A 23,590-nucleotide genomic window follows, 5' to 3' on the forward strand; every position below is an offset into this window, starting at 1 on the left:
GGAGGCTTTGAGTTCCGGTTCTTCCATTTTTGGTGCCGCAAGTTTAGGCTCTTCCTTGTTCTCCACACCGTCTTTTGGTGGAACTTCCTCTGCCACGACGCCGTTTGGGGCAAAACTCTCTGCTGCGACGACACTATTTGGCGGAGCATCTTCTGCTTGACCTTCACTATTTGGTGGAGCATCTTCGCTATTTGGCCTTCTATCGCACCATAAAGGCAAACCTCTTGTTCTGGTGTTGAACCTAGTGTCCTCTTTTAACTGCATTCTATAATTATTGATGTTATTGTTCTTGGATTTGTGCTTACATTATGAAATTGAAATTGAACATTTGTGTTTGTGTGTTTTAAGGTATTCTGTGGGTGGTTCTCATTTGCTATAAAGTGTTTTAAGGTTGTTTTGTTTTAAGGTGGTTCTCATTTTTCTTCTTCCAACCCTCACTGCTTCCTCCGCTGCACTACCCCTATGATTCCATCCCAGTTTCTTGCAAAGGTATGATCTTTTTCAATTTCCCATGAATTCTATTGATGATGATCATTGAATGAATGATGAGTTTTTGTGTGTGCAATCTAAGATGAAAGGCCTGAATCATTTGTGGCATCCATGGGAGAGAGAAAGGGTGGAATACTTCAGTCTTAGGGATCTATGGAACCGCTATGATGAATGGAGTGCGTATGGTGCTGGTGTCCCTATCACCTTGCCCAATTCTGACATACTTGTTCAGTACTATGTTCCTTACCTTTCTACAATTCAGATATTCACTAGCAACACTTTCAGTTTTTTTTCTCTCTCTCTCTTTCAAAAACTTTTTCTTTTTTGTTGGTTTAGGGGATTATGTTAATGAGCATAATGATATAGTAGTAGGTTAGTTAATTGATGAATTGATATTGAATTTCAGGGAAGAGTTTGAGATAGGAGAGTGTGAAATAAGGGATTCATGCAATGATACCTTGAGCGATGAGAGTGAGTGTGAGAAGTTATGGAGATGGGATGAGAGTTCCTTAGAAGAAGGTGAAATGAATAATGTAGAACAAGATTCTCATCAATTGCATTTTAATGATAGATTAGGTCATCTCTATTGCTAATACTTTGAGAGGTAAACTCCATGTGGAAGAGTTCCTCTAATGGATAAGGTAATTTAATTTTCTTAGGCCATATCTTACTTCAGAAACTTTTATTGTGTTTGTTTATTACTACTACTACTACTACTACTTCAATGGGGGTGCATCATTCATCTATATCTATCTTCTGCTTTTTCTGACCTTAATGAGGCAGGAACCAATTGATTAGCCATCGAATTTTGGGAAAGTACTTAAAGGTGTTTTGATTTAACCAAAATTCCATGAATGATAGCTAGCCATCCGTAGAAGTTAGTAAAAGGTTTTTTTTTTGCCTTTTGACTTTTCAGTATGAATCTAGCTAAGTACATACTCTTTTTTTCTTATCTTGACACAATTTACAGCAACTTCACTAATGCTCTCCCTTTGGTACGTGTTCTTAATGTGACTAGGGCAAATTGTAAATAATTAAAGGCCAAATATTCATGTTGGAGCTGAATGGGATGTGTGATTTTGATTTTTGATGTGTTGTTTCTGTTTTAGGTGAAGTACTGCTCTGAGAATAACAATAGGCTTATTCCCTTCTCTACTTGTGAAGTTGCATTTATTTTGTCCTGCAGAGGTCAGTAACTCTTCATAACTTAATTGTTATCAGATCTCATTATCCTTCTTGTTGCTGTAGCTGTGTTATTAGAACTCCTTTTTTTATTTTTTACTTTTTATTTCTTATCCTATCTAAAATTGTTGGTTATAATGGCTTTCCAAAAGGATTTTATCGAAATGTTCAATCATAGGCATTCAAAGAACTCCTTTTTTATTTTTTACTTTTTATTTCTTATAAGGCTATTGCCATGCTTTTAAAGTGTGGCCGTATAACTGGCTATCGCCACGCTTTAAAAAGTGTAGCCATATCTTTCCCTATCGGCACGTTTTTAAAGAGTACCCAAAACAAACATCTTGGGACGTTTTAAAAGCGTGGCGATATGTGCACTTTTCGATACGCTTTTTAAGCGTACCTATAGGGTAAGACCTATGGCCACGTTTTGAAGCGTGGCAAGAAATGAAAGCGTGCCATCAAAAAAAGCGTGCCGATAGATCCATAAAAGCGTGGCGATAGAGCAATCGGCACGCTGGCAGATGTGGCCTTTTCAAAAGCGTGCCAAAAAGCTATTGGCACGCTTTTTTACACTTTTCGGCATGCTTTTAAAGCATGGTAGAAAGCTTATTTTCTTGTAGTGTACTGATGGGTGGATAATTTATACGCTTTTTGGCATTGTTTTTAGGTAGTTTTTAGTAGGATCTAGCTACTTTTAGGGATGTTTTTATTAGTTTTTATGCAAAATTCACATTTCTAGACTTTACTATGAGTTCGTGTGTTTTTCTGTGATTTTAGGTATTTTCTGGCTGAAATTGAGGGACCTGAGCAAAAATCCGATTTAGGCTGAAAAAGGACTGCTGATGCTGTTGGATTCTGACCTCCTTGCACTCAAAACAGTTTTTCTGGAGTTACAGAACTCCAAATGGCGCGCTCTCAATTGCGTTGCAAAGTAGACATCCAGGGCTTTCTAGCAATATATAAAAGTCCATACTTTATTCGAGATTAGAGACGCAAACCGGCGTTCAATGCCAGCCCCTAGTAACTAGTCTAGTATAAATAGAACTTTTTTTTACTATTGTATTAGACATCTTTGAATTATCTTCTGATCCTTTGATCACGTTTTGGGGGTTGGCCATTCAGCCATGCCTGAACCTTTATCACTTATGTATTTTCAACGGTGGAGTTTCTACACACCATTGATTAAGGTGTGGAGCTCTACTATTCCTCGAGTATTAATGCAATTACTACTATTCTTCTATTCAATTCAGCTTATTCTTATTCTAAGATATTCGTTGCACTTCAACATGATGAATGTGATGATCCGTGACACTCATCATCATTCTCACCTATGAACGCGTGCCCGACAACCACTTCTGTTTTACCTTAGATCGAGCGCGTATCTCTTAGCCTCCATTCCGAATGATCGGAGTCTTCGTGGTATAAGCTAGAATTATTGGCGACCACTCCTAAGATACGGAAAGTCTAAACCTTGTCTGTGGTATTCCAAGTAGGATCTGAGATGGGATGACTGTGACGAGCTTCAAACTCGCGAGTGTTAGGTGTAGTGACAGACGCAAAAGGATCACTGAATCCTATTCTGACATGATCGAGAACCGACAGATGATTAGCCGTGCTGTGACAGAGCATTTGGACCCTTTTCACTGAGAGGACGGGAGGTAGCCCTTGACGTCGGTGAAACCCGAATATACAGCTTGCCATGGAAAGGAGTATGAAGGATTGGATGAAGGCAGTAGGAAAGCAGAGATTCAACAGGAACAAAGCATCTCTATGCACTTATCTGAAACTCTCACCAATGAATTACATAAGTCTCTCTATCTTTATTTTATGCTTTATTTATCTTTATATTCGAAAACCATTATAACCATTTGAATCTGCCTGACTGAGATTTACAAGATGACCATAGCTTGCTTCATACCGACAATCTCCGTGGGATCGACCCTTACTCACGTAAGGTATTACTTGGACGACCCAGTGCACTTGCTGGTTAGTTGTGCGAAGTTGTGACAAAGTGTGATTCATGTTTAAGAGCTCCAAGTCTTTGGCACCATTGTTGATGATCACAATTTCGTGCACCATGTATCCCCTGCTGGCATTAAATTCCAGTCCAGCATTTAACTCCTATATGGGGGCAGCGGGAAGGAGGCATGGCTTTCGCCATTGGTTGCACCCCAACCCCAACCACTTTTGACCTATTCAAAGTTCATTCATTCTCTCTCCTCTTTCACCCACTTTTTCCTCCATATTCATCCATCCCATGAACCATCACTTCCCTTGATTCTCTCAACCCACCTCTCACTTCACCCAATCCCCTTTCATCTATCCTATCATTCCCTCCTCCGAAAATTCCAAATTCAAATTCAATTTTTCCCTCCCTCCTCACCCGATAACTGAAACCACCCCCATCCCCACCTATAAGTACCCTGATAAACCACTATTTTATGGTTTATATGGTGTTTTATTGAGTGGTTTTATCAAGCTTTTCACCCACTTATTCATATGATTTGCATGTATTTACAATTCCTTCCTAAAAATATCCTATGATTAATAACTTGCTTCCTAAGGACCTTTTTGTTGTATATTTTTATCTTCCTTCATACCATTCGATGCCGTGATCTGTATGTTAAGTGTTTCAGGCTTCATAGGGCAGGAATGGCGCAAGGAATGAAGAGGAAGCATGAGAAAATGGAAGGAATACAAGGAATTGAGGAGATGACCAGCGAGAAGTCATGCAGTCGCAAGGCTCACGCGACCGCGCGAAATAGAAGGAATTACCGTGACGTGCTCGCGTGCCTGATGCGACCGCGCGGATTGGAAGCTGCATGAATGACGCGAAAGCGTAGACGATGCGCATGCATGGTACGAGAAATGCTGAGTGATGCGAACGCGTAGACGACGCGGACGCGTGACGAGCGCGATTTGCAGAATTACAGAAGTCAATGGCACAGATTCTGGGCTGCATTTCAAACCCATTTTTTGGCCCAGAAACACAGATTAAAGTCCGGGAACATGTAGAGACTCATAACATCAATTCATATCAGATCATAATTCAATTTTAGGTTTTTAGATGTAGTTTTTAGAGAGGGAGGTTCTCTCCTCTCTCTTAGGATTTAGGATTAGGATTCCTCTTAAAGGATTTAGGATTTCAACTCTTCATCAGGTTCAATATTCCTTTTACTTTATATTTCTCTTTTATTTTCAGATACTTTAATGCTTGTATTACATATGTTGCCTATTTGGCTTATGAGCCATTCATGTTAAGATTTTCTTTATTTAATATAAATTGAGGTATTTCAGACTTATATGTTATAGATGCTTTAGCTTTATCCAATTTATTTTCATTCGAGTAGATTTTCTTCCCTTTTGGCTTTGGTTGATTAATTGGTAACTCTTGAGTTATCAAACTCATTGTTGACTGAAAATTGGAATTCTTCAAGAATTAATTCGAGTTTCAATAACTTTAGCCTTTCCCAAGGAAAGACTAGGACTTGAGGAATCAAAATTAATTCATCCACTTGGCTTACCTTCATAGTTAGAAGTTGACTTAGTGGGAGAAAAATCCAATTCTCATCACAATTGATAAGGATAACCAGAATAGGACCTCCAGTTCTCATACCTTGCCAAAAGCTTTATTAGTTATTATTTTAACGACTTGTTATTTTACATTACTTGTTCAACCCTTTTCAAAACCCCAAAATATACCTTTGCATAACCAATAATAAGAACATACCTCCCTGCAATTCCTTGAGAAGACGACCCGAGGTTTGAATACTTCGGTTATCAATTTATTTTGGGGTTTGTTACTTGTGACAACCAAAACGTTTGTACGAAGGGATTTTCTGTTGGTTTAGAATCTGTTCATACCCTGACCGGACTCCTCCAAACTCGGCAAATTCATAAAAGGTCTGACCTCGTCCTAAGGCCCACGCCTAAAGGTCGGACCTCGGACAATAAAGCAAAGGAAGGCCCATCAAAAGGAACGCAGCCCAAAACCTAAAGGCCGAAAAGGCCTAGAAAAGGCGGTTCCACAAAGATAGAGATAAAACTCCCAAAGATAAGATAAGATAAGAATATCTTATCCAGGGAAGATCACGGCCAACTACTATAAATACACTGGAGCACCCAGGTATGGCATTCATTCCATATTCTACACATATCTGCTTGGACCCATGCTAACTTAAGCATCGGAGTGTCATTGCAGGTACAACCACCAACCACTCTACGTATCAAGCTCGGGTCCCTGAACCCCCACCTCGGGTCTTTCCAGACGACCGAGCTACACGTTTCAGGTAACCCTCGGAACATTGGCGCCATTGCCGGGGAACCTGGAAGTCATCCCTCTACCATGGCGGACAATCCTCACAACAATGATCGCGCTGCATCTGAACAAGAGGATGAAATTGACACCGGAGAACGACCGGACAGCCCTCTATCACCACGCACTCCAGGAGGAAACAAACAGAATCGCCCAAAGACATCACTCCCAAACAAAGATCCACAAATTTCCGAAAAAGAGAAGAGCTCGGAAATTCTAGAAGCAGTCCGGGCACAACAAAACCGGCTGAAACAACTCGAAGAGGACATAAAAAAGCAGAAAGAAACTGAACAAGATCTGAGAAGGGAGACTCGAAAGCGCAGAGAATTAGAAGAAAAGCTGCGGAAAATAGAGGCCAACCTGAAAGACCGGACAGAACGCGGCACCACCCCCGAAGGTAACCATGATCCCTTCACGCAAGAGATCATGAAGGAGAAGGTACCGCGGAACTTCAAACCGCCCGATATGGATCTCTACGACGGCACCACCGATCCAAGTCACCACCTCAGCAACTTCAGAAGCAGAATGTACCTAGTCGACGCCTCCGACGCGATTCGGTGCAAAGCCTTCCCCACCACTCTCACCAAGTCAGCCATGAAGTGGTTCGACAACCTGCCACCAAGATCAATCACCAGCTTCAAAGACCTAACCAAAAATTTTCTAACAAGGTTCTCTATTCAAAAGGACAAGACAAAACATGCCCCCAGTCTACTCGGGATCAAACAAGGTAACCAAGAAACTCTCCGAGAATACATGGAGCGATTCAACAAAGCCTGCCTGGACATACAACACTTGCCCACTGAAGCAGCCATCATGGGACTAGCAAACGGCCTAAAAGAGGGACCGTTTAGCCAATCCCTATTCAAACGATACCCGACCTCCCTATACGAGGTGCAGGAGCGGGCAGAAAAATATATCAACATGGAGGAAACCTCCCAGCTAAGAGACTCTTCTAGGAAGGAATCAACCTACCCACCCCGAGATCGAGATCGGGAACAGAGGAAGAAAGAAGAATCCAACTCGGACAAGCCACGGAAGTACCACAGCTACACCCCCCTCCGAGTCTCCCTAGTAGACATCTACAGAGAAGTATGCCACACCGAAAAGATCCCACCGCCCCGACCGCTAAAACACAAGAGGGCAGGGAGAGATCGGTCCGAATACTGTGAATATCACAAGCTCTACGGTCATTCTACTAACGACTGCTACGACCTAAAAAATGTTATAGAAAAACTAGCCAGAGAAGGAAAACTCGACAGATACATAGCAGAGAAAGGAGAAGAGACCAGGAAGAGAAGGCGGGGAGATAACGAAGATCGGGCCGAACAAACCCCGCGAACCCCTGAAAGACACGTTCACATGATAAATGGAGGTTTCGCAGGCGGAGGAACATCCAGATCCTCGCGAAAAAGACACCTCAAAGAAGTCTATCACGTCCGAGAAGACAGTCCCCTGCCCGAATTACCTACCATCTCATTTACCCGAGAAGATGCTCAAGGGATAATACTCGGGCACGACGATCCAATGGTAATCACCATTATCCTAGCAAACGCCAACCTACATCGAACCCTGATTGACCAGGGAAGCTCAGCAGATATCCTGTTCAAAACGGCCTTCGACAAGCTCGGACTTGAGGAAAAAGAACTAAAGGCCTATCCCACCGACCTATTTGGGCTAGGGGATACCCCGATCCATCCCCTAGGATACATCTCGCTACACACTACCTTTGGAAGAGGCGAGCAATCTAAAACATTAAGCATCGACTACATTATAGTCGACGTCACTTCAGCATACAATGCCCTCATTGGGCGACCAACCCTAAACAGACTGGCAGCTATAGTCTCGACCCCACACCTCTGTATGAAGTTCCCTACCACAAAAGGAATCGCTACCCTAAAAGGCGACCAAAAACTAGCGCGGCGATGCTACAACGAAAGCCTGAGCCTAAAAGGGAAAGAGGTCAACACAATAGAACTCGGACGAGTTCAATCCCGAGAAGATCTTCGGCCACAACCAGAGGGAGAAACCGAAAAAATCCAGATCGGGAACACACCCGAAAAAATAACAAACATAGGAGCAAACCTCGAAACGGGCCTAAAAGAGGAACTCACAACCCTCTTAAGGGAGAATTCCGACCTCTTCGCCTGGAAAGCCTCCGACATGCCAGGCATAAGTCCCGACCTGATGTGCCATAAGCTATCAGTTTACCCGGGATCCCGACCTATCCAACAAAGACGCCGGAAGCTCGGACCCGAGCGCATGCAAGCAATAGAAGAACAAGTACAAGCACTGCTAGATGCAGGGTTCATTAGGGAAGTAAAATACCCCCTATGGCTCGCAAACGTGGTCCTGGTAAAAAAGCCCAACGGAAAATGGAGGATGTGCGTCGATTACACGGATCTCAACAAAGCCTGCCCCAAAGACCCATACCCTCTACCAAACATCGACGCCTTAGTAGACGCAGCCTCAGGCTATAGATATCTCTCCTTCATGGACGCATACTCCGGATACAATCAAATCCCGATGTATGGGCCCGACCAAGAAAAGACCTCGTTCATAACCCCAAGGGCAAACTACTGCTACGTAGTAATGCCCTTCGGGCTGAAGAACGCAGGGGCAACCTACCAGAGGCTAATGAACAAAGTGTTCTCAGAACACATCGGACTACAGCTGGAGGTGTACGTCGATGACATGCTGGTAAAGACACAAGAAGACAGAAACTTGCTGACCGACCTCACCAGTGTCTTCGGCACCCTCAGAAAACACAACATGAGACTTAACCCAACAAAGTGCACCTTCGCCGCAGAAGCCGGAAAGTTCTTAGGCTTGATGCTGACCCAAAGGGGCATCGAAGCGAACCCGGACAAATGCCAAGCGATACTCAATATGAAGAGCCCGACGTGTGTCAAAGAAGTACAACAACTGAATGGAAGGCTAGCCGCCCTATCAAGATTCTTGGCAGGATCAGCAATAAAATCACTACCTCTCTACTCACTCCTAAAGAAAGGAAAACCCTTCTCATGGACCCCGGAGTGCGAAAAAGCCTTTCAAGAATTCAAGGAATTCCTCGGGCAGCCACCAATCCTAACCCGACCTTTAAAGGGAGAAGAACTCGTACTATACCTCTCGGTTGGACATCGAGCAGTCGCTTCAACGTTAATACGAGAAAATGACCAAGGACAACACCCCATATACTTTGTAAGCAAGGTACTACAAGGGGCCGAATTAAATTATCAGAAGATAGAAAAATTCGCCTACGCCCTAGTGTTCACAGCTCGGAGGCTCCGTCCCTACTTTCAAGCCCACACCATCAAAGTCCGGACAAACCAACCCATGAGACACATCCTGCAAAAAACAGACCTGGCAGGACGAATACTACAATGGGCGGTGGAACTGTCCGAGTTCGACCTCCACTATGAAGCCCGAACTGCCATAAAATCTCAGTATCTAGCCGACTTCATCGCAGAATACACTGAGACCCCTGGAACCCCACTCTCATGGAACCTGTACGTCGATGGGTCCTCAAACAAAACAGGAAGCGGAGCCGGGGTTATACTAGAAAGCGACCAAGGAACGCGGATAGAACTATCCCTAAAATTCGAGTTCCAGGCTTCGAACAACCAAGCCGAATACGAGGCCCTACTGGCAGGTCTAAAGCTAGCCGAAGAGGTCGGAGCCCAGAGAATCACGATCTTCAGCGACTCCCAGGTCGTCACATCACAAGTAAATGGAAGCTACCAGGCCAAAGACCCAACTATGAAAAAATACCTGGACCAAACACAGGCACAATTACGCCATTTTTCAGAAATACAGATCCAGCACATACCTCAGGAACAAAACGCCCGGGCAGACGCCCTCTCAAAACTCGCCAGCACCAAGCCCGGAGGCAACAACAGAAGTCTCCTCCAGGAAACCTTACAATCTCCCTCCGTGCTAAGAGAGGAAGAAACGCTAAATATATCCAACCAACAGCAGGGATGGATGACCCCCATACTCAAATACCTGAAGTCGGGAACTCTCCCCGCCGAAAGAAAGGAAGCTAAAAGACTCACAAAAGACGCCCAGAATTATATACTAATTCACGACGTATTATACAGAAGAGGATTCTCAAACCCCCTCCTTAGGTGCGTCCCGACCTCAGAAACAAAGAGCGTCCTCGAAGAAGTCCACGGAGGCATGTGTGGAAACCATCTCGGAGCTCGGGCATTATCTAAGAAAGTAGTCCGAGCCGGGTTCTACTGGCCGACCTTGCAAAGAGACGCAACGGAATTTGTGAAAATATACCCCCCTGCCAAAAACACGCCAATTTTCACAAGGCACCACCCGAAGACCTTATCAGCATCACCGCACCATGGCCCTTCGCCAAATGGGGACTTGACCTACTCGGCCCGTTCCCCCAAGGACCGGGGCAAGTCAAATACCTCATAGTAGGGGTCGACTACTTCACAAAGTGGATCGAAGCTGAACCCTTAGCCACCATTACGGCTCAGAAAAGTCGCAAATTCCTATACAAAAACATTATCACAAGGTTCGGAGTCCCCTACTCCATCACAACAGACAATGGAACACAGTTCACGGACACAAGTTTTCAGAACTTGGTGGCCGAACTAAAAATCAAACAGCAATTCACCTCAGTCGAGCACCCACAAGCCAATGGACAAGCAGAGGCTGCAAATAAAGTCATCTTGGCCGGGTTAAAACGAAGACTCCAAGAGGCCAAAGGGGCATGGGCCGAGGAGCTCCCCCAGGTGATATGGGCATATCGGACAACTCCGCACTCTACAACAGGAGAATCGCCATTTCGACTAGCTTACGGGATGGAGGCAATGATTCCTATTGAAATAGATGAAGGGTCACCTAGAACTATCTTCTACAACGAGAAAGGTAACCCGCAGGCACAAAGGGAAGAACTCGACCTCCTCCCCGAGGTCCGAGAAAGAGCTCGGATCCGAGAAGAAGCCTTAAAACGGCGAACGGCCCTCAGATACAATCAGAAAGTAATAAAACGAAGCTTCTCCATTCACGACCTGATTCTAATCCGAAACGACATTGGAACACAAAAGTCGGGAGAAGGAAAGCTAGCTGCAAATTGGAAAGGGCCCTACAAGGTAACAGAAGTCTTAGGAACAGGCTACTACAAAGTATCCGACCTAGAAGGCAATGAGTTGCCCAGGGCCTGGCACGCCTGCAATCTAAGACGATACTACAGCTAGAAAAAGATAACCCGAGGTGTACTCTTTTTCCCTACAAGGGTTTTTTAATGAGACACCCGGTCAAGTAAGGCACCCGACCTAGTCAAGGGTAAAACACTCTGTAAATATTCTTTCTTTTTTAATACTAATCAAATTTTTCTATTTTCTTTTCTTCTTCCTCATGATGAAACAAATCCTAGAAAGTACCCCGCCAAGGCGCATTAATTTATGCTCGGCAAAACGCAAAAAATCATTTGCCAAGAGACCACACAAGGTCGGCAAAGATAAAGCGACGAGGTTCAAATTAATGTGAGAAGTTATAACGCAACTCTGAAAAGGCTCAAAAAGCCAAATAAAAAGAGATTACAAAAATAACTTAAAAAGGCCGACCAACGACAAGGTCGGACCCAACAAAAGGAGGTACTCGAACGCCCGAGGTCCGAGAAAAAAGCCCGGATCCAAGAAAGAAGCCTTAAAATGGCGAAAGCAAAGATTTCGAAAACGCTTACTAAAAAGTTGCTATACAAAAACAACTAAAAAGTACAAGCGAAAAAACGAAATCAAAGGAAAGTTCAAAAAGCGCTAGCTAAAAGGTTGTTATCCAAAAACAACTAAAAAGCATAAAAGCGGAACAAAAAGGCAAAACGCGAGCAAAAACACCGCATAATAAGCTAAAAAGTTACTACAAGTAGCTAAAAGCAAAAAGGTGTCCAAAGCGCCCACAGAAACCATCCAAAAACAAAAGAGCCCACAGGCCGGGCAAAAAACCAAAGATAAAAGGATTACAGAGATTCAAGGTCCTTTCCGGACTCCACATCAACAGAAGGCTGCGGAGGAAACATAGAAATCGGGACAGCATTGACGGCACCATCATCTCGGTTCAAAACCTCCACACCAGATCCCTCCTCGGCCAAAGGTGAAGTCGGGTTCGCAACCGGAACTTTGGGGTCGGACACCGGAACCTCATCCTCGTTGGGAGCAGGAACAATCTTTCCCTCCATAACAACGTTATCCGTACTAAATAAGCTCAGATCCAGGTCAGGAGCAAGAACCCGGACCTGAGCCTTCAAATTTTCAAACATAGCATCCATACCCTTAGCCACATGACCTTCTAGCTCGTAAAAATCATCCTGAGCGGATTGCAACTTCTCCTTTGTCTCCACAAGCTCGGCATATATCCGAGTATAATTCTCCGTCGCCGCCTTCGCCATCTCCTCAGATGCTTTCGCTGCCGCCACAGCCGCGGTAGCTTTAGCTTTCTCTTTTTCCAAAGACGCCTCCAGCTCAGTAATCCTAGCAGCCTTCAGCTCACTAATCTTCTCAAACTCAGACCGAGCCTTCTCAAGTCGGGAGCTGGTCGCACCAATGGGGGATTTCTTGAACTCCCGGGCAATAGCGGCATGAAGACTAGCCATCCGGACACAACTCCGCGCCATATACTGAAAATGGTGCTCCATAGACACATCATCAGTAGAAATAAAGGTCTGAGGGAGAATATGCTGTTCAATCCAACCAAGAGCATCAAAATCCTTGTCATTAAAACCCGCAAGCTCTTGAGAGGTCTTCTGTTTTTTGGGAGGAGGACCCGAGGACGAAGGCGGAGAAGAGGTAGCAGGCCCAGAGGTCGGGGGATCTTGATTTATAGCTCGGAACTGGGGAGTCGGAATAGTCTTCGACCGAGTAGTGACACCCACGGTAGTCTTCTTCAGAGAAGATCGGGCAGAAGCCTCCCCAGCCTCGATATTTCGAGCAGCCACAGACTTCTTCGTCCGACGAAGGAACTTCATGGAATCCGCCTGAGAAGACATCTCTGCAGAAATAAAAGAAAAAGGATTACCACAACAGAAATTCCACCAAAACAAGGAAAACCAAAATACTAAAAAAGATGAATCTCTGAGAGGTCGGGAACTACCTAACTCGGAACGGAGAAGGCTTGGATCTCCCAACATTTTCTTCGTGTCCAAGTGAGGTGCCCGACCCCATAAACTGCTTACCACACCCACAAAAGCCTGCTCCACCTCATCTAGACTCTCAAAGGTATACTTAACAGACACTACATTCTCCTGCCAATAAAGAGGAAAAGAAGGCTCCCCACTCTCGTCTAGAAAGAAAGGTCGGACGTCTCCAGTAGCCCGGACCTTGAAATAAAAGTTCTTAAAATCATGAAAGGACTCATCATACAAGGTACAAAACTTCCTCCCCTGGTTAGCTCTAAAAGAGACCCAAGATACCTTCCCTCCACCCGACCCCGGCTTCGTCAACACAAACAAATAGGAAAAAAGAGAAATAGAGGGAGAGACGCCCAAAAACTGACACAAAAGTTGAAACAGCTTTAAAAACGCCCAAGAATTTGGATGGAGCTGCGTAGGGGCAAGGTTACAAGACCATAACACCTCGGACTCCAGATCGGTAAAGGGAAGTCGGACACTCAGCTTAGAGAAAAAACAATCATAAGCATAAAAGAAGAGCTTCTCGGAACTATCTAAGGGCGGGAAGCACACTCTCTCCTCGGATTCCGGGGCCACTAGTTCGTAATCCCTCTCAGACTCCCTATTCTCACATATGCTACAGTGCCTACGGAACCTAGCTAAATACTCAGAATCTACCACAGAAGGGACTCTTAGAGGAAGAGGGTCTACCCAACCAAGACCACATGGAATCTTAGTCGACATCGCTTGAAGAACCTTTCGAGACATAAAATTTTTACCTACAAAGAAGAATACAGCAGCAAGCAAAAATCACATAAAGAAGACAGCAAAAACCCATTCAGCAAAGCAAGAAACAAAAACCCCACGAAGAAAACGCGGCAACCCGGAACAAAAATACCGGAGAACAAAAAAAGAGCCCCCCCATATACAAACAACAGGCAATGGCGGCGCCTCTTTTCGGGGCAACCCAGGCATAAAGAAAAAAGAAAACAAACAAGAGCCACACAAAGAACAGAAGCATATGCGCACAAGAAAAGAGAAACATGGGAACAAACCTGGAAGAAAGAAACGAAGACGACGAGCTCCGAAGCAAGGAGAGCGAAACGACGGCGCAGAAGGAACCCCAGAAAGACACACGGAGAGATTCGGGGAAGCAGAGCAAAGAGAAAGAAGAAGCAGTGCTCGGAAAGGATAAAGAAAAACAAAAACGCAGAAAAAGGAGGAAAGGGGCAAATAAATAAAAGCCCTCACAGAGCCCGAACGGAAATCGAGGAAAAACGGTAAAATGCAATAAATGCAGGAACGGCCATTTTTGAAATTTTGAAAAACTACTATGCCCGAGCTCGACCTCCCAAAAAGGACGAACTCGGGCAGGGGCACTGTTCATACCCTGACCGGACTCCTCCAAACTCGGCAAATTCATAAAAGGTCCGACCTCGTCCTAAGGCCCACGCCTAAAGGTCGGACCTCGGACAATAAAGCAAAGGAAGGCCCATCAAAAGGAACGCAGCCCAAAACCTAAAGGCCGAAAAGGCCTAGAAAAGGCGGTTCCACAAAGATAGAGATAAAACTCCCAAAGATAAGATAAGATAAGAATATCTTATCCAGGGAAGATCACGGCCAACTACTATAAATACACTGGAGCACCCAGGTATGGCATTCATTCCATATTCTACACATATCTGCTTGGACCCATGCTAACTTAAGCATCGGAGTGTCATTGCAGGTACAACCACCAACCACTCTACGTATCAAGCTCGGGTCCCTGAACCCCCACCTCGGGTCTTTCCAGACGACCGAGCTACACGTTTCAGGTAACCCTCGGAACAGAATCTATACTCACAACGCGACTATGTTTTTACAAAATTCTTTACTAGCAAAAATCCTAACGTCAAAATGGCACCGTTGCCGGGGCAAACGTGTGCCTTATTATTGGTTATTGTAAATATTTTTTCAAAAAAAATAAAAAAATAAAAATATTAAATCTTATTCAAAATATTTTCTTTTTGTTAGTTTTTGTTTTTATTTTCTCCTACTACTATGAACTCTCACCCCTTTGGCTATGAGTCTGGTTACAAATATGTTGCAGGAAGAGAAAGCTATAACAGGAATATGCATCAAGGTCAAAGCAATCAAAGATGGACGGAGCCAAGAGGATCTGATCAACCCTTTAGGCGACAACACCTTCCAAGATATCATGGATGAAGACCACTCTATAATGCATACCAAGATGATAGATATGGTGGACCCCTTTATAGTTACCAGCAAGCCCCATCATATGCCAATGAACCACCTCCTCAACATAGCTTTGAACCACCACACTCACAAGCCCCTTTCCACTATTCACTTCCATATGACCCCAACCCTTGTCCACCACACCAACCACCATATGAACCATACCCAGAACCACCACCTCAATATACACCATCTCCATATCCTTATCAAGAGGAACCACCTCCGTGTTATGAACCTTTTCTCCCAAAAAATGAACCCTCCTATCCACCCCAAACCTCCATGGAGAAAGCATTTGCCGATCTAAACTCTGCTATACAAGCTCTCGCTGCCCAAATCGGACCACTAAATACCCCCAATATTCAACCCTCATGCTCCAATGCACTTCCATCTCAACCACATAATGATCCACCCATCCCATCACCTTCATCCATGGAAGAGCACCAACATCCATCAATCCAAGAGCAACATGATCCCACTGATACTATTGACATGGAACAAGAGAGAGAGGATCATCTTCGCGAATCCATACTTCATAAGGAGCTAGAGGAGGCATTAAAGGTGAAGGTAGTAGAGACCCTTGAAGTTGACAGCGTGATTGAAGAACTAGTGAAAGAAGACAACAAGGAGGATTTTGTACTTGAAGGTGAAGAAATAGTTGAACAGAAAATCATCAAGGATGAATACGATTTCATACTTAAACACCTGGATCAAGCAATAAATTGATTACCTTTCCGATGTTCGGACATTCAAGGAACCCCCACGGCTTCATGTGGAGAATCTACTGAAGAACGTAGCAGGAAGGAGAAGATAGGCACTCCGGTGGATAGTGAGCAGCACGATTTGGTATTGGAACAAGTGGAAAAAGCCGAAATTATTGAAGAAAAAGAGGAGGCAGTGATTGAAGACTTAGGAGATGCTGAACCTCCATGGGAAAGTCAAGTTATAGAGCCTCCTTCAAAGACATTTGAAACTGATGTTGAGGAGGGTATATAACCTCCAAGGCATCTCATGGTTGAAGACTTTGAAGGGGATGATCAAGAGATGGATTCAATCATTGATGAATTCTTATCTACATTTGAATCCTCTTCCATTGGACTTGATATGGAGTTTAAAGAAGAAGAAGCACAACCTCCTATGCCCCGGGTAAACAATGAAAAAGAGATTGAATTGGAAGCAAGCCACCAAGAGAAAGAGGTTGAAATTGAAGAAGCTTACAAAGAGGTGGAAGATGTCAAAGACGAGCACAAGGGAGTGGAGCTTGCACGTTCATTAGAAACACCTCCCCCTAAGTTACCATCATCCTTCACAACATTCAAGTGGGTAAAATTCATATCCCTTAGCTTTCTAATTCCACTTGAATATGGGCTACTGGGGACGGATGGTCAACTTAGAGCTCTTTGTGGCATTAAGAGCAAGAAGAAGATAGTTAGTGGTTGGAGTTGTCAAGCAAGGTTCAACATAGTTGTATGCTCCAAGTTGACATGCAAAGTTTGGTGTAAAACTCAACTGAATGGGTCTAGAAAGTTGTTTGGCCGCTTTAGTGAGAATTCAGATTGCTTGCCACCCAGTTGGAACACTAATGATCAACAAGAAGACGGGTGCAAAAGCAAAGTTTGGGACCCCAGAATTCAATCTAGAAATCAATACTCTTGGGGCCTTGTCACTTGCTTTAGCTTGCTTGAAGGATTTCTGTGCTTAGTTTGGGATCCCGGAGGCTGTGGAAATTCCAAACACTGCTGGAGATTGTTGGATGAATACAAGCATAAGCCACCATAACAAGAAGCTCCCAAATGTCCAACTTAAGGACTTTAACTAAAAGTGCAAGGTGGGAGACAACCCACCGTGGTATGATCGTCCCTTTTTCATTTTTATTTTTATTTGTTTTTGAGTTTTTTTTATTGAACCTGGAATTACTCATAACATCCATATCATTTTGCATTCTGCATACTCCATCAAAAAAAAGCACGCATGCGACGCGGTAGCGTCGCTGACGCGTCCGCGTCACCAGTGCGTTTTGAAGAAAAGAGAATTGAATAGAGAGTCACACGAAAGCGTGGCTGGAGGCGTGCCTTTGGCATAACTTGATCCACGCGACCGCGTTACTGACGCGTCCACGTCATGTGGGAAAAATGCCTCCCACGCGTCCGCGTCACCCACGCAAACGCGTGCCCTGAAATCAACATAAAAAGGGTGTATGGCTGAAAGTTGAGCTAGAATTAGGCTGGACTTGTGCTAGACGCACAAGCCTTGCCACGCGTACGCGTGCCCCACGCGTCCGCGCCATTTTCAAATTTAGGCCATCCACGCGATCGCGTCAACCACGCGATCGCGTCACCCAAGGATTTGGCAATATGCATTTCAAACAGAGAGTTGCGCGACCGCGAGGCTACCCTCGCGCTAATGGCATGAATCAATCCACGTGACCACGTGGATGATGCGTCCGCGTCATTTCATAGAAGCGCTATCCGCGCGAATGCGTCACTCACGCGTTCACGTCACCAGTGGCGCACAGCTTATCTTAATCTGCCAAAATATCTTATCTTTTTCTTCCCCAAATCCTACTTTTCTTTTCCTTTCTTATTTCTTCCTTCCCCCTTCCTCCTTCTTCCTTCTTTCTTTTTCCTTCTTTCTCCTTTCTTTTTTATTTTCATGCATTTTTATGTTGGTGTTGGAGCTTTATTTGGATTCTAATTTATTATAACTGAGCTTGTGGATATTATAAGGATTTATTTGACAATTGATATTTTAAATTTGGCCCTCATATATATTTGGATTTATTACTTTCATTCCTCTTTTAACTCACAATACTTGTAATCCACCTGTATTTGAGATTATCATTAACAATTGTCATCATACAAGTGCTCTTTAATCTAGCTTATTTTAACAATTGATGCTTGACCTATACTTCTCATGCCTTTGCCTACATGCTTTTACACATCTTGCATCTAATTGCTTTAATATGTGTTGCTATATTTCCATTGATGTCCTAATTGCATGTAGTCGCGACCATGTATTTAAGACATTATCCCTTACATTGGCATTTATTATCACTTATATCTTCCTCCTCCCGGTTCTAGCTATTTGAATTACATGTCCCTTTCCTTTCTCCCTTTTTCAGGATGGCCACCAAGAAGGGTAGAGAGAAAGCTACTCCTAAACCACCGGCAAGGAAAGGAACAAAAAGAGCACCAGCTGAGGAACCACAACCCCCATCCACCTGCACATCTCAGCATGCACCGAGGACGGTGCCATCTTTAAGTGTGGGGAGTTCGATACCGATCTCCACGGGTTAGTTATTCTCTTCTCAACACCAATATTCTATTTTCTTTGTTTGTTCATTGTTGCATTGCATAATAGATTGCATGTGTAGTTGATTGTTTGCATTTAAATATTACTTGGTTGAAACATAATAAGTTTCTTTTTAAGACCCTACTTTTGAATAATTTCACTAATTTAAATTAAAAACTAAAATTTTCCATGTGTTAAATTTGATTGAAGTTGTATTTGGAACATGGTTTTTGAGCTAAAGAACACACAACCTGCAAGATTTTGAGCTTATTTATAAGGTTACATTATTTAACCATAAATTTTTATTCTTGTGTGTTTTCTTCTCTATGATTGTAATCTTTATTTTGTTCTGATCTATATGTCCAATATTTAGTGTATTTACATGCTTGCATATGATTGAGGCCATCATTTGAAATTTTCCTCACTTACCCCAAATTAGCCTACCTTTTGCATCACCCTTGTTAGCCCCCTTGAGCTTTTTAATCCCCTCTTGTTCTATAAACCACATTACTAGCCTTAAGCAGAAAAACAAAATAAAAATCTCAAGTTGAATTCTTGGTTAGCTTAAGATAGATATTGTGTATAATTTAAGTTTGGGGAATTTCATGGGAACATGGGATGATAGAAAAAAGTAGGGAATTGAATTGAATAAGTTATTTGAAAATTTGGGAAGCATGCTCATGTGAAATCAAAATAATTAAATTACCATGTGCATTGATAAGAAAAAAAGAAAAAAATAATAAAAAAAATAAAACATTATTAAGTAATTAAATAAGGGGATACAAAAAATATATATATTACCCCTAATGCAAAATAAAAAGAATCAATGCACATGGGACAAAATTCAAAAAATAAGTTTGATACATGAGCATGTAATACAAAAGTGGAAAAAATTTTGGCAGCTAGGTAAAGCATTTTAAATTGTATAAAGTATGTATATGTTAGGTGAGTTCTTAGACTAATCAAGGATTCACTTTGTTAGCTCACTTAGCCTTATATATACATCCTCACCTTTACCTCAACCCCATTACAACCTTGAAAAGACCTCATGATGTTTGCATTGGTATACTAAATATTTGTTGATTGGTTAGCTGAAGAACAAAGTTTAGAAAGCATGATTAGAGAAGATTAGAGTGAAATACCCTATACACTGGAGAGACTAGAGTGATATACACTACCAGTGAGGGTTCAGTGCTTGATTCTATGTTCCCTGCTTTCATTAGCTATCTTCTTACAAGTTTACTTGCTTTTTATTGTACAATTTGAATTAGTGGAATCTGATCCATATTTGTCTTAGAGAACTTATTTACTTTTTCACCAAGTAGGTAGAATCATTTTAGCATGTAGTTGCATTCACATTCATAGGTTGCATTGCATGAGTCTTGCCTTTCCCTTCTCATTTATTTAGTCTCCTTGAGTTTAGCATGAGGACATGCTAATGTTTAAGTGTGGGGAGGTTGATAAACCACTATTTTATGGTTTATATTGTGTTTTATTGAGTGGTTTTATCAAGCTTTTCACCAACTTATTCATATGATTTGCCTGTATTTACAATTCCTTCCTAAAAATATCCTATGATTAATAACTTGCTTCCTAAGGACCTTTTTGTTGTATATTTTAATCTTCCTTCGTACCATTCGATGTCGTGATCCGTATGTTAAGTATTTCAGGCATCATAGGGAAGGAATGGCACAAGAAATGAAGAGGAAGCATGCAAAAATGGAAGGAATACAAGGAATTGAGGAGATGACCAGTGAGAAGTCACGCGACCGCATGGCTCACGTGACCGCGCGAAATAGAAGGAATTACCGTGACGCGCTCACGTGCCTGACGCGACCGCGCACGTGTGGTACGAGAAATGCTGAGTGACGCGAACGCGTGGACGACGTGGACGCGTGATGAGCGTGATCTGCAGAATTACAGAAGTCGCTGGCACAGATTCCGGGCCGCATTTCAAACCCAGTTTTCGGCCTAGAAACACAGGTTAAGTCCGGGAACATGCAGAGACTCAGAACATCAATTCATATCAGATCATAATTCAATTTTAGGTTTTTAGATGTAGTTTTTAGAGACGGAGGTTCTCTCCCGTCTCTTAGGATTTAGGATTAGGATTCCTCTTAAAGGATTTAGGATTTCAACTCTTCATCAGGTTCAATATTCCTTTTACTTTATATTTCTCTTTTATTTTCAGATACTTTAATGCTTGTATTACATATGTTGCCTATTTGGCTTATGAGCCATTCATGTTAGGATTTTCTTTATTTAATATAAATTGAGGTATTTTAGACTTATATGTTATGGATGCTTTAGCTTTATCCAATTTATTTTCATTCGAGTAGATTTTCTTCCCTTTTGGCTTTGGTTGATTAATTGGTAACTCTTGAGTTATCAAACTCATTGTTGACTGAAAATTGGAATTCTTCAAGAACTAATTCGAGTTTCAATAACTCTAGCCTTTCCCAAGGAAAGACTAGGACCTGAGGAATCAAAATTAATTCATCCACTTGACTTACCTTCATAGTTAGAAGTTGACTTAGTGGGAGAAAAATCCAATTCTCATCACAATTGATAAGGATAACCAGGATAGGACTTCCAGTTCTCATACCTTGCCAAAACCTTTATTAGTTATTATTTTAACGACTTGTTATTTTACATTACTTGTTCAACCCTTTTCAAAACCCCAAAATATACCTTTGCATAACCAATAATAAGAACATACCTCCCTGCAATTCCTTGAGAAGATGACCCGAGGTTTGAATACTTCGGTTATCAATTTATTTAGGGGTTTGTTACTTGTGACAACCAAAACGTTTGTACGAAGGGATTTTCTGTTGGTTTAGAATCTATACTCACAACGCGACTATATTTTTACAAAATTCTTTACTAGCAAAAATCCTAACGTCATACCCCCTTCTTCAACCACTTTCACCACACTTCACACTCTTCTATCTTTTTTCCTTACCTTTCACCATACACACTTCCTTTTCCCCTTTTTCCTTTCTTTCCCTACCAAGGCCGAAGCCTCCCTCCCCATTCTCCTATATTTCTTTTCTTGTTGTTTTCTTTTTGTTTCCTTATTTTTTGTTTTTATTTTGCTCGAGGACGATCAAAGATTTTAAATTTAGTGTCAAGCGCTCTGCTTTGGCCCTTCATTTTTTCATTATCTCCATAGCTCCCAAGACCGGAGAATCTTCATCGAGGAAGAGAAAAGAGAAGGCTCCTACATATGTCCCTTGGGATTTCTCTAGGTTCTCCTCTCCGACACATGAGGTGCACTTTTATGAGGTGGTGCACAAGAAGAAGGTGATTCCGAGGTCCTCTTTGATATGAAGGATGATGAGTACTCGGAGATCCTATATCAGATTCTGAGATGGGGTTGAAAAGCTCTGGCCAACCCTGTGATTGAGGTTGGAGTATTGATGGTGCCAGAGTTCTACACCAATGCTTGGATGACATACAAGCATGCAAGAGGCGTGAACCCAGAGCTAAAGAACTAGCGGACTATCGTCAGAAGGCACATTTTGGATTTTAGCCTAGAGAGTGAGAGGGTGGCACTATAGTTACCACCATCCGGAGAAGACCCTCATTCATACACTTGAAGGGTCAACACTGACCAGCAACGGGAACAGGTCCTTGAGGACATTTGCCTCCCCAGAGCTTAGTAGAGGAGGAATTCTAGACACAAGCCATACCAGCTGGACCTCAAGCCAGGGGTTAGAGGATGGTTAGAGTTCATCCAATGCCCTATCATCCCTAATAGTAACCGTTCAGAAGTTACAGTCGAGCGAGCAGTGATGATTCATTGTATTATGCTCACCAATAAGGTGGAGGTACATGAGTTGGTCCCTTAAGAGTTTTACAGAGTAGATGACAAGTCCTCCACCACTACGAGACTGGCTTTTCCACATCTCATCTATCGCCTATGTGTAGCAGCTGGAGCTTACATTGATAGAGATACCCGATCGGAATTGAGAAATCGATAATAAAGAAGGGTATGGAGCAGATTAGAGAGCTTGGGAATGGACCACAGTAGGAGGCAGTTTTACCGCCTCCATATGATCCTTCGGAGATGCCTCAGGGAGTTTACTTCTCTCCCCGTGACTACTGGAATCAGTTGACCACATCGCTAGGAGAGCTGACATTATCAATTGATCAGCTGAGGCTGGAGCATTAGGATCATGCTGCACTCCTCTATCAGATGATGGAAGAGCAGAGGAGGCAGTGGCATGACATAGAGGAGCTTAAGCGCTCCAGAGGATTTTCCGAAGGGAGCAGTAGCCACCATCACTGAGGTGGTTGAGTTTCATTCTCCGTTCTTTTATCTTGTTTCTGTTTTTTAGTATCTCATTCCATTTTTTGTTTTCTTGTCTACATTTGCATGATCACTATTTGGATTTCCTTGCTTTCTAATTAGTATTTATTTTATTAGTTTATGTTTATTTTTATAAAAGATGTCTTCTGTATCACCTACTGAGTTTAAAGAAAAATAAAAATAAAAAGAAGTAGTAAAATACATGAGATTTTGAGTTATATATTGCGTGTTCTAGTACTATGAAGTGGTGGCATTATCTCTGTTTCTTAATGTATGAATTTAATGTGCACATTTGATATTGAAGTTGAGTATATTAGTTCTTGAAGAATAGAAATTTAGATAAGTATTATTGATTTTCTCAATTAAGAAAAAGATTGATTGTTGAAGCAAAAGAAACAGCAAAAAAGAATTGAAAAGAAAATGGTCCAAGTCTTTGAGCATCAATGGTTAGGAGGGTCAAAACTAATCTAAAGCTCAGAAGAGTGGTTCTCCCTAATTATATGCTTGTGGTATGAAAGTGTTAAGTAACCCTTGAGACTAAACACTTAAAGTCGTGACGCATTGCTATGCAGAGTATGCCTAAGGCTCTGAGCATGACTATTTAGGAGAAAAGAAAGAAAAAAATTTGAACCCAAGAGGTTCCCCAGTT

The 23,590-nt window shown here is 42.6% G+C and overlaps 1 pseudogene; it reads left to right on the forward strand.

Annotated features, from left to right (window-relative positions):
* Positions 1–571: 571 nt before the first annotated feature.
* On the forward strand, positions 572–1,685 carry LOC112779370 (uncharacterized; annotated as a pseudogene).
* The last annotated feature ends 21,905 nt before the right edge of the window (positions 1,686–23,590 follow it).

This window comes from Arachis hypogaea, chromosome 3, assembly GCF_003086295.3.
Source record: "Arachis hypogaea cultivar Tifrunner chromosome 3, arahy.Tifrunner.gnm2.J5K5, whole genome shotgun sequence".
NCBI lineage: Eukaryota > Viridiplantae > Streptophyta > Magnoliopsida > Fabales > Fabaceae > Arachis > Arachis hypogaea.